This window comes from Paramormyrops kingsleyae, chromosome 23 (genome assembly GCF_048594095.1).
Source record: "Paramormyrops kingsleyae isolate MSU_618 chromosome 23, PKINGS_0.4, whole genome shotgun sequence".
NCBI lineage: Eukaryota > Metazoa > Chordata > Actinopteri > Osteoglossiformes > Mormyridae > Paramormyrops > Paramormyrops kingsleyae.
This window is the reverse complement of record NC_132819.1, coordinates 23943226-23954387: the sequence shown is the minus strand read 5'-3', so window position 1 is coordinate 23954387 and position 11162 is coordinate 23943226. Positions and strand designations below refer to the sequence as shown.

Genomic DNA, 11162 nt, shown 5'->3' with positions numbered 1-11162 from the left:
TGCCTTGCAGACTGGTTGGGCAAACTGCCACGGCCCCTCCAGGACCCTGCGGAGAGCGTAGATATATGGAGCCTTCAGGTGCACAGAGATGTCAGTTGTGACATCTGTGCTGTTTTTCAGTGTTATATTGTATATTTAAAAGAAGAGAATCAGAAAAGGAGTATGAGAGCAAAGAAGAGGAATGCAAATGAGCTAAAGGCTCTTCTAAAATACTATAAATCTATGAAGCAATCGAAATCCAGCCCCTCTCCTTGTACTGAAACATACATCACCAGCTTACATACTATATGGTGTACATGCCAGATGGTCGGTTAAGGTCTCCATATAAACTGGAGAATATGAGCAAATAATGTTGTGGCTCTTTTTTTGGCTGAAGGTTTCCCCAGAAACTCACTAAGTCAAGTTTTAGAAGGTTCAGAGAGTGCATCTCTACCCCACATTGGGAAGGATTGTCATTTTGTAGAGGATCTGTGACAGAAAGTGATGTGACCAGAGGCAATGAGGAAGTTCTTCACCTTGCTGTCCATGAGCACAAGAGACAATGAGGGAATGTACTGTATGACAGTATCTATGACAACAGGAGGTAACTAAAACACATTAATGTATTTATCCTCTTAGCAACAATAGCTGACATAATTTCAACACTGTAATGTGCCTTGAGGTAAGATGTGCTGTTGTCAAAGGCTTTTTTTGGCCATAAAAAAAATCAAAACGAGGTTAATTTCCATTCATTATTTTGAGTCAGTAGATTACTTTTGCCCTCATCTTCTTAAAATGCATTAATTATTTTAGTTTGTAATTGGTTGTGTTTATTCAAGCATGAAATTTCCATCAGACCTGCTTCTTCCGATTATTTTGATTTTATTTATGTGCTTGTTTTTTATTCTGATTCATTCCAGATTCTTCCGTAATAGACTAGTCAATTACTCGCATCAATGAGCAACACTGTTGACCCGAGTGTGACCTTTGTGGGTTCAGTAACAGTCAGAATCAATAATTTCCTACAAATACATTTCCACAAGGCAATTGGGAGAAATATTACTGGAAAATGACAGCCGTAAGGTTCAGTGAAAATACATCAAAGAGTCTATTCAGTGTTAGCAAAATTAGGTTGCAATATCACCGAAGCACATGCAAAATGTTGGCTTGCGAGCTTGTTAGAGCCCAATGGGAAAGATCATAGAGTTTCTTCCTCTAGTCTGTTCATCTTTCATCCTCATTTTTAGCTTCATATTGTGGGGCTGTGTATCCCTGTGACTGGAAGATGCTCAGCAGTGTGGTTTAATCATCGGGCCCCTGAGCACGACCTTTAACCCTAACTGTCCTGGTGACCAGCTCCCCTGCTCAGGCCTCACACTCTGACTCCCACTCTGACTCCCACTCTGACTCCTGCCCAGTCCTCTCTTTGAGGAATTTGCCTGTTTTCCTCCATGATTCTACAGCTTTTTGGTGCCCTTGGAGGGACTGGCACTTTGCCCAGGGTGCCCCATGCCTTGTGCTCTGTGTTCCCTGGCACAGGCTCTGGGCTCGTGGTGACCCTGTACTGGGTCAGCGGTTATGGAGGAAGGATGGATGGATGGATGGATGGATCCAGAACAATCCAGAACATGAGCTTTGCAGCAGCAGTGAAGTTCTGTCCCATATCGAATTTAAAATCTTGCTGCTCCTCTTCGAAGCTCTTCGGGGCCTTGCACCCCCTTATCTCAGAGATCTCCTGTCTGCATGCTTCCCCCCCCCTCCCCCGCTCTCTTCAGTGCTCTCTACCTGTAATCTACTCCTGGTCCCTCACACCAGGTGGCAGGTCATTCAGTGTCACTGCCCCCAAACTCTGGAATGCTCTTCCTCAATCAAGTTTGTGGTGAGGTTTCATTTAAATATGTATAGTCTCAAGAATTTATAGAAAGTTCTTAAGCTTTGGTTTGAAACCATCTTGTCATGTTTGCTATAAAGCATTTCAGTCATTAAATTGTGGGGAGCTGTAATTTTGTTTTCCCCTCACTTGACTCTTTTATGTGATTTGTGTTTGCATCGACTTTAACTTGCTAATCCTGCATTCTGCAATCAGGACCGGCCACTTTTGCCATCTTGATATATTTTGGAGCTTAGACTGGGAGACTTTCATGTGCAGATGCCTGTTATGTGTCATGTTCTTTTTTGTAATGACAAATTCCTTGTATGGAAACATACTTGGCTAATAAAATTATTCTGATACAAATGATTCTGAAGCACATGCTTAGAACGATCGCGGCAAGGCTTCTAAAATACGACTCAAAGGATCGGATGCTGTAGCTTATTTAGTTTCCGACTTCCTTTAATTTACTTTGCAAATCCCCAAACGCACAAGGGACACCAAAAAGGCATTCAGCAACGATTCCTTTGGATTCACATCTAATATTTTGCAACGGATCGAACCACTTGCACCATCAAAGCATGGCTGCGTCTAATGCATGGTGACAGTGGTGGCCTAATGGTTAGGGATGTGCATTTGTAATTAAAAGATTGCTGGTTTGAATCCCTGACCAGCAAAGTACCTTGGATAAGGCAGCACGCCCAAGCAGTGCTCCCTGGATGCTGCATTAGCTGCCCCCTGCTATGTCATGGTATGACATATGGGTTAAATGCAGGGAACATATTTTGTTGTTGTGCAGTGGTATGTCAACAATGACGACTACCCGCTTTCCCCCTTCTACAGTTATGGGCAGTTAAGCAGCCCTTAATAACAAGCTTGGATTTCTGTTCAACTAGATGTTAATATAACTTGAGATCCAGCAGGTTGAGTCATCATTAAGGCCTACAAATATTTTTTGCATAATTCCCCAGTAGCATAGAGACCTTCATATTCAAGTAACTCTCTGGCCCTCTGAAAGCCCGGCTCTCATGTGTTGCTATGGAAGCTTCTGTTATCTCTTTATTCCCTCCTTCAGTGGGTTTTAGGAGTTAGAAATGAATGCTGCCACCTACTGTGATGGAGTGCGGGTTTGAGAACGGCACTGCATTTAAATCCCACTTTAAAATGTCTCCTAATTTCATTATGTGTGTTGTGTGTAGGCGTGTGTGTGTGTGAGTACACAGCGTGTGTGTGTGTGAGTACACGGCGTGTGTGTGTGAGTACACGGCGTGTGTGTGTGTGTGTGAGTACACGGCGTGTGTGTGTGTGTGTGAGTACACGGCGTGTGTGTGTGAGTACACGGCGTGTGTGTGTGTGTGTGTGTGTGAGTACACGGCGTGTGTGTGTGAGTACACGCCGTGTGTGTGTGAGTACACGGCGTGTGTGTGTGTGTGTGAGTACACGGCGTGTGTGTGTGAGTACACGCCGTGTGTGTGTGAGAGTACACGGCGTGTGTGTGTGAGTACACGGCGTGTGTGTGTGTGTGTGAGTACACGGCGTGTGACTCTGCCCTGTGATTGGTTGGCGCCAGGGGAGTTTGTAGATATTGAAAATATCAGGAGGTAAGTCAAGTTTACCTGGAGTTTGACTTTTTTTTTGAAGGAAGATTGACATCGGAGGTAAAATACTCGGGACTAGGCTTAAAATACTCAGGGCTATAGCCCCGAGGAATCACACCTAACAACACCCATGGTTGGCACCCGATCCTGGGTAGTTCCCTGCCTCGCACCCATGGCCTCCGGGATAGGCTCCAGACCCCCCACGACCCTGAATAGGATAAGTGGTTACAGAAAATGGATGGGTGGGGGTTTTTTGTCTTATGTGTGTGTCTGTGTGTTTAAAGAACTGCACTGAACAGCTAAATGAATAAAAGTGTCATTTTTTCCCTGGGATAATTGAGCTATTTAAAACAAACATTTTTGAAAAATGTTGTTGTTGTAAAGGGACAGAGATAAAAGAATGAGGTTCAGAATCGTGGCTTTTGCTGAAATGCCTGGGGTGCCGGACCTTTGAGCATAGGAAGGCTCAAAGGGCAATTTATTTTTCCACGTGCACCTTCGGTTGCGGACGAGGAAACGCGACGTAAATTTCGTCATCAGGGCTTGGCTGCGAACGGCTGCGGTCGGTACACGTGTAGTCCAGATTTTTATGTTTTGCGGAAAGCGTGTGGATCGGACGCATATGTGCAATATAATTGATTAGCTGTTTCCAGTCGTTGGCAGCGCCGACCTTCACAGATCAGCGGTCAACGACAAAAGCGTAGAGGAAGAATAGCTGTTGTTGTACTAGTTATGGAGAACAGCTGTATGAGGGGGGTCGGTGGTGCTTGCATATCTAATTTTTCATACTTTCCAAACATTATACCGTGATATACGGTATTTTAAAGACAGGTGTTGTGCCGAATTCTGAACCCCTGCCGATTCGAAGGGGGGAAAGTAGTAGTTCCGTCCATCTAAATGTGCAACATAAATATTAAATTGCGTTTGCACATTTAAAACACGTTTATCACTGTTTAACATCACAAAAGCTGCATTTAACCCATATAAAACTGATAAACTATATGATGAGATGTAGATGATGAGCCCCGTACGAGAACATAGGTTATTTGTCTCTTCATTAGTTTACTAGTTTATGAATAAGGAAGTTCTTGACTTTATTAACCAAAGAAAATTACACAATATGATTTCTTATACACATTTAGTCATTTCTTTTTCTCCACAATGAAGAGAATGTTCTGGTACAGTAATCTTAAACAAGTAAACAAACAAAGAGTTTGCACTGTTGATTGATGTTGGTCCATTATGTGGATTTATGAAAAGCATTTTAGGAGAAGATCAACTGGGGGGGTTGGGGGGTGGGTGAAGGGGGTGTGTGCATCCTTATGCATAAGGGTATGCACCCTTTTCAAATGTAGCTGCACTGAAATTTTGATCTGTGAAGTTTGCTCAGATAATACACATTGTGGACCTAAAGCTATCAAAAAAATTGATACCTGTCGTTTTACTACATTATTATTACAGAAATATATCTTAATATAAGCTTATCAGTAATGTATTACAATACTGTAGAAATTACCCAGACTCCTTCAACCAAAATATGGCAGAGGTTGCCGAAAATGTCTGTGAAGATAGCAAACATTTCAATTTAGTAAATACATCAATAAAATACAAAAACCAAATCTGGTGTAATGTTAAACGTCCTGTATATAATAGGTACAGTGTTTTATACTGTCCTTTTAATAAGGAACACATTTCAGAAAAAGAGTCACACTCATCATGTACCAGATTTTTGAGAGGAGAGTCAAAGCAATATCCAGCCTCAGTTTCTCAATTGCCTTTTCGTCTGTCTGTATATTAATAGCCACCTATTAATATGCTCTCAGCAAACTGAAATAGATTTTATTTAAATCAGACTTTCAGGACAAGATCTAGTGTTTTATTACACTGACACTTAATTACTCTAAAGTCAAGTAACATTTTCATTTCAATACAAATTGTCAGTGTAAACAACTATTCAATACTTACTTTCAAAGCTGAGACACCGAAGGATATGTCGCCTTTCTGACATTCATGAGGGAGAGCACTGCAGGTCCTCCTTGGAACAATGCAGGATATGCCGCCTTTCTGACATTCATGAGGGAGAGCACTGCATGTCGCCTTTCTGACATTAATGAGGGAGAGCACTGCAGGTCCGCCTTGGAACACTGCAGGATATGCCGCCTTTCTGACATTCATGAGGGAGAGCACTGCAGGTCCGCCTTGGAACACTGCAGGTTATGCCGCCTTTCTGACATTCATGAGGGACAGCACTGCAGGTCCGCCTTGGAACACTGCAGGTTATGCCGCCTTTCTGACATTCATGAGGGACAGCACTGCAGGTCCGCCTTGGAACACTGCAGGATATGCCGCCTTTCTGACATTCATGAGGGAGAGCACTGCAGGTCCGCCGTGGAACACTGCAGGATATGCCGCCTTTCTGACATTCATGAGGGAGAGCACTGCAGGTCCGCCTTGGAACACTGCAGGATATGCCGCCTTTCTGACATTCATGAGGGAGAGCACTGCAGGTCCGCCGTGGAACACTGCAGGATATGCCGCCTTTCTGACATTCATGAGGGAGAGCACTGCAGGTCCGCCTTGGAACACTGCAGGATATGCTGCCTTTCTGACATTCATGAGGGAGAGCACTGCAGGTCCGCCGTGGAGCACTGCAGTCTTTGCTGAGCAGGAAGGCCCTTGAACACCAAATTTAGCTGTTCAGTCAATTTTAAGTAAAATTTATCATTCAAAAATGTATGTATCATATGTTATTACATAGATAGTTCCTATTATTATTATGGGGTAAACATTGCAGCAAAAAGTACCTTGTCACTTCTAAGCATTTCTTGATTTTAATTGGAGATTCTCCCAAAGGATCCAAAAAATGGACCGTTTTTCATGTGGGAATATGAGCTGCGGAAGAAGCACCCGGAATGTTGCAACCGTCGTTTTATACGTAAGTAACACTCTTCAACCCAAACAAGTCTTATTAAGTTAAATATGTGCTAAACACATGTAACAGTGTCTACTCCATTTTTAAGGCAATCACAACCGGAATAATTTCATGGTTTCGAGCAATCCTTGAACATTTTAAAGAGTTTTGGTAAAACGCATAATGCGCAGGTGAAGGAACAAAAAGATGAGATAAATTATATACGGTCCTCAGAAGTTGACATCCAACTTGCCACCTTCCCTCTGCCGCCTCCACACTCGCTCACCAACTTTGAAATGATGCCTTTGTGCACCAGACTTCAGCCTCTGCTTTGCAGAATCTTGTGCTTCTGTAATATTTTCACGGGCGGCATTTTTTAGCTGATCCATGCATCTCACTCCCTCTGCCACTATCTCACCAGTAGTTGACTCCACAATATTGTCCACCTATAAAACAAACCTGCTGTGACAGTTTGTGTTGTTATTTAATAACGGACTCTGCATATATAGACAGCCTCAGAACACATCAGCTGAGCTACACGAGAAATAATTCATTATAATTCATTTCAACATTTACAGCCTAACCTGGTACTGCTCTGGCACCATGGACGGGTAGTGGGCCTCTCTTCCAAATATGAGGAAGTACGGTGAGAATTTGGTAACAATTTGTTTTTACTGCGTAGTCCAACCATAATTGCATCGAGACTCATCCCAATTAGCCGGTCTTTGCTTAGAGTTCTGCAAAAGTATTTGGTAAACATGAATAGGTGTATTTGTTAAATGGAAATCAAAATGTAGCAACTAATGTTTGAAACCAGTGTTTCCTGAAAATATCGTAAGAATATCTTACAGACAACGATTCATGTCATACAAATAAACAACACGATGTCACAAAGGTAAAAACAACAAAGATCGTTTTCCCAGCCTCTGGAGAGTGCCATTCATCCACTCCACCAAGCCATGTGTTTGAGGATGGTAAGGAGAGCATAGACTTCTTTCAGTTCCAAGTTTGGTGCAAACCCGCTTGTTTATCTGTTAATGAAAATTAATCTGTAATAAAACTGAAAAAGTGTACAGACACTAAAATAAGGAATATGTTCGCAATTTAAGTTTCATATTCTCTCTGCATTAAAGTCAGGTATTTGATCAATTCAGTTTACCGCACTGACAAACTCCCTTCCTTGGTCAGTTAAGATCCTCTTTGGAGCCCCAAACTGGCAGACGAATTTTACAGTGCGTGCAGTCACTTCATCTGCACATTCTGATTTCAGTGGCTAGGCTTGTGACCACTTAGTAAAATAATCCATGATAACACATACTGTATATATTTATGGTCATGCTTTATTGTCACTAGTTTTCCAATCCAGTCCATCCCAACTAGTTCAAATGGCTCTGTGATCTAAAAGAGCAAAATTATATAACAAATAACAGAATGCCATTATAGTCTGTGGTGGTGGAATGCTTGGTTATGTTCACAAATGTCATTGGTTAAACACTGGCTGTATGCTAACTTTACCAGCATTGTGATCTTCGTGCTACAAGGAGCCCAAAGTCAATTTAGAAATGAATCTCTGCTGAATGATGTAAATGTAAATGTCTGTGCATTTGCTCAATGGGTGGCAGTATAAATCAGCTGGAAATTCAATGTCATATTTGATAACGTGAGCCACTCGGATTTGAGTTCACATTTCACTGACACATCTAGTGTTGCATATGCAAAAACATTCAGAAAGGCTAAACTGAGATTTAGCTTCAGAAAATAATTGGAATATAGTAGAATATACATATATTTCATTAGTGAGCAACTGTTGTGGGGGTCCATTTATTTCAGTTTGAGGACTCTACGTTAAAACAACAAACTATACATACCTTTATGGGTGTACATTCCGCTTGTTGTTTAATTACATTCGGGATATGCAGTCCTGCAGACTGAATGAGTAAGAGACAAAAAAATGGAAGATATCTCTAAAAAGATTTAAACCATCACTGTCAAAGAGAAAATACAAAAATCTGCATTTCTTAAAACTGAAACTGAATGACTACAATTTGCTACATTACTAACATAAAAAAACTGCAGTTTAAACTGTTTTAATTCAGTTGTACCATATTAAGATATCTCACTGTATCTTAATTTGTGATGACTGGAGAATGAATAAATGTGAACCTGTTATCTATATTAATAGAAAAGAGATCATGTATCACATTTGAGAAACTTGCAAGAGAACATATCTTGTGAAATTTACTCACCCGTTTATCAATGTCAGCTGACATTCCTGGCCAGAAAAGTATTTTGGAAATGGCATCTCCTGTTTTTTTTTGGCCAGTGTGAGCTCCAGTGTGAGCTCCAGTGGAACTTGCATTAAAATCAACAAATAATTTATTAGCTTCCTTAGCATGACAGACCACTTCCGTTTTGACTGACCTTGCTTGTCCTTTAATATAGTATAGTGATACTCCTAAAAAAAAAAAAATCAAATGAAATAATTTGTATTAAAAATAAACACTTCACGCCAATACAGCAACAAAGACATACCCAGCGATATTTGGCAACCTTGAGCAACAAAGGCACAGTTTCATGTTGCGGAGTGTAGGGGAGGAAGACTGTCATGGTTTAGCTTCCTCTGCGCCAATCACGAGTCAGCAGCCGCCTGCACGTTCAACTGTCAGTCTTTATTGTGCCTTTTAAAATCATAATTGAGGCACAAGGTCCTCTAAATTGTTTATATACATATATACACAGACACACACACACAGACACACACACACATACATATACACACCTATAAACTTCAGAATGCATGGTCACAATACTGAAATAAGGGATAAATTTTACTGCATCTATCTATTCTTTTACATGCATGTCACACGATACTTACATGGTTAAAATACATGCAATAATATTATGTCACACCTTCAATAATTCACACTTAGCAAGTGTATATCCATTATTATATAATGCAATAATTATGTTTCTCCTAAGGAAGATTTTGACAACCAATATGTGGCTGAACAAACCCAATAGTTTATCAAAGTTTGATGTCATGGCACGCTCTCCTCCAGGTTTGGTTCATCTGATTGTTAATCGATACATCATTAAGTTTAATGAGGTATTTTTGGTTGGAGTTTAACAATTATTACACATAGGGTTACTACACTGAAATAGAAATGAAGAATGAAAATAAAGTGGTCTCATTTTTTCTCTCTTCTCATTTTCTTAACACCTCGTCCACTTAGTTGATTTACAGACTTCACTTTACCGTCGTTATGGGGAGATGGATTTTAGTTAAGCGTCTTGTGTCCACCAGATGCAGGTGAATGCGCACGTGACAATGTCTCTTGCACACATAATGATGGGTGCGATACCATAATGGGGGGAAAAAAGATGTAGAAAGGTACTTCTAACACAAAACCCCAGGGGGCAGCCTGTGGCTCAGCAGGTTAAGCCTCTGTGCCTGTGATCAGAAGGTCGCTGGTTCCAACCTCCATGTCTGCGGCTCCTTACACAAGGCCTTTAAGCCCCAGCTCCCTAGACGCCCCTCCGGGAGGCTGTCCTTTGCTGCCAAGCTCTCTTTCAGAGAGCAAAATGGGGGAGGTGAAAAGAGAATTCCCATACAGATCAATGAAGTATAACAAAACACTTGAAGAAGAACATGTAAATATGAACCGACAAAAATCGTCACAAACTCCTACATCATTTTAAACATGAATTTTGCTGCCTAATTGGCATACCATATAAATCGGTCGGACCTCAAAAAAAAATCACTCCCCAGCTTTACTCTCAGGTCACCATCCACATATGCCTGTAAAAACTACAGTTATTATTATACACAATGTGTCATGGATCCGGGCGGCTCGGGCACGGGAATGTGGCATAGTGCACAAAGGGCGGACGACCCACTGGCGGCTCCAGGAACAAAAAAAGGGGTCAGAACTAAAAAGGACCACGAGGAGTCAAAAAACCAAAGGGAATAAACTAACACTGCAAATCACAAATAAACAAACTGGGCAGGTAAACATACAACAGATCTAACTTAGCTTAGACAAGCAACAACACACCGGAACACATCATAGACAACACAGCACACAGACAACAACATGCTCAACACATTGAGCCACATGACCAGACAGGCAACACCTGCTGGTCAAACGGGGAAGGGACACGGAAGGACCACAGCAGGGGCTGACCCTGACACTATGAAACCCTGAAAAATGCGAATCTACCGCGCGCAACTTGCTACTTACCTGCTAAAAAGTATTTAGATGCTTTACGTCGAATATTAACTTTTTGGGCTTTTGAAACACCTGGTGGGTATTGCCCTTTGGCTTTGTAAACGAAAATCTGCCGATATACATCAGGATCCATGGCTAGACTGCGTGATCTTATTTAGTTTAAACCTTAGACGACTAACCTGTTCTCTGGCACAGAGTCTCTCAACCGAGAACCTTCCCTGATTAGCTGACGTCAAAGAGCTGTCAGGTGCGTCTTAAAGCTGTAACAGTAACAGAAATAAAACTTCAATCATTTAAAGAATGTTAAATGTCAGTATGAATTAATTAATAATGTATGTAATTATGAAGCTATATTTGCAATAAAAACATTATATGTATGAATAACAAATGAAGAAACAGTATTCAAAGGGGGTGCATTTCCCGACAGGTACCGTCCTGTAAAATGCACCCTCTCAGGATCTTTCTCTCGGATGATTGTGAAAGAAATTTGGCATGAGTCGATGAGTTTAAGAGTCTGACAAACTTTATTATCTTTACCAAAGCTTTGGGGAACAGACACTCAGCAATCTTTCATG

The 11162-nt window shown here is 41.3% G+C and overlaps 1 long non-coding RNA gene across 1 annotated transcript; it reads right to left on the bottom strand.

The window, feature by feature from the left end:
* Positions 1-8169: 8169 nt before the first annotated feature.
* LOC111842734 (uncharacterized) lies at positions 8170-10806 on the bottom strand. Its single transcript, XR_002837982.1, has 3 exons — positions 10767-10806; positions 8605-8813; positions 8170-8286 (listed from the first exon to the last, which is right to left on the bottom strand). It is a non-coding gene; the product is annotated as an uncharacterized lncRNA (long non-coding RNA).
* Positions 10807-11162: the final 356 nt, after the last annotated feature.